The sequence below is a fragment of the Tupaia chinensis genome, unplaced genomic scaffold (genome assembly GCF_000334495.1).
Source record: "Tupaia chinensis unplaced genomic scaffold, TupChi_1.0 Scaffold139390_1, whole genome shotgun sequence".
In the NCBI taxonomy this organism is placed as follows: Eukaryota; Metazoa; Chordata; class Mammalia; order Scandentia; family Tupaiidae; genus Tupaia; species Tupaia belangeri.
The window spans coordinates 1-321 of NW_006199276.1; the positions used below are offsets into that span (position 1 = coordinate 1).

General features: G+C 45.8%; 1 pseudogene; it reads left to right on the forward strand.

The window, feature by feature from the left end:
• The first annotated feature begins 37 nt into the window (after nt 1-37).
• The window catches only part of LOC106736366 (olfactory receptor 148-like), a 1,075-nt pseudogene continuing 791 nt past the window's right edge, over nt 38-321 (forward strand).

Below are 321 nucleotides of genomic sequence, written 5' to 3' on the forward strand. Positions count from 1 at the left end.
CATCTGCTGTGAAAACCCAGACCACCTCTCCAAGAACATGAGGAATCACATAGAGCAGACCGAGTTCATTCTCCTGGGAATACCTGAGACAGAGGGACTGGAGACTGTGCTCTTTATCATCTTCTCCTTCATCTGTTTCTTCACCCTGCTTGGAAATTTGCTCATCCTAATGGCAAACGTTCCTTCCTATACTTTTCACACCCCCATGTATTTCTTCTTGGGGCTCCTATCTATTTTTTTTTTTTGGAGAGATTTTCACTGTAGGGCGCGTGCGCTCGCCAGACAGACAGAGAGAGACATAGAGACAGAAAGCGAGAAATC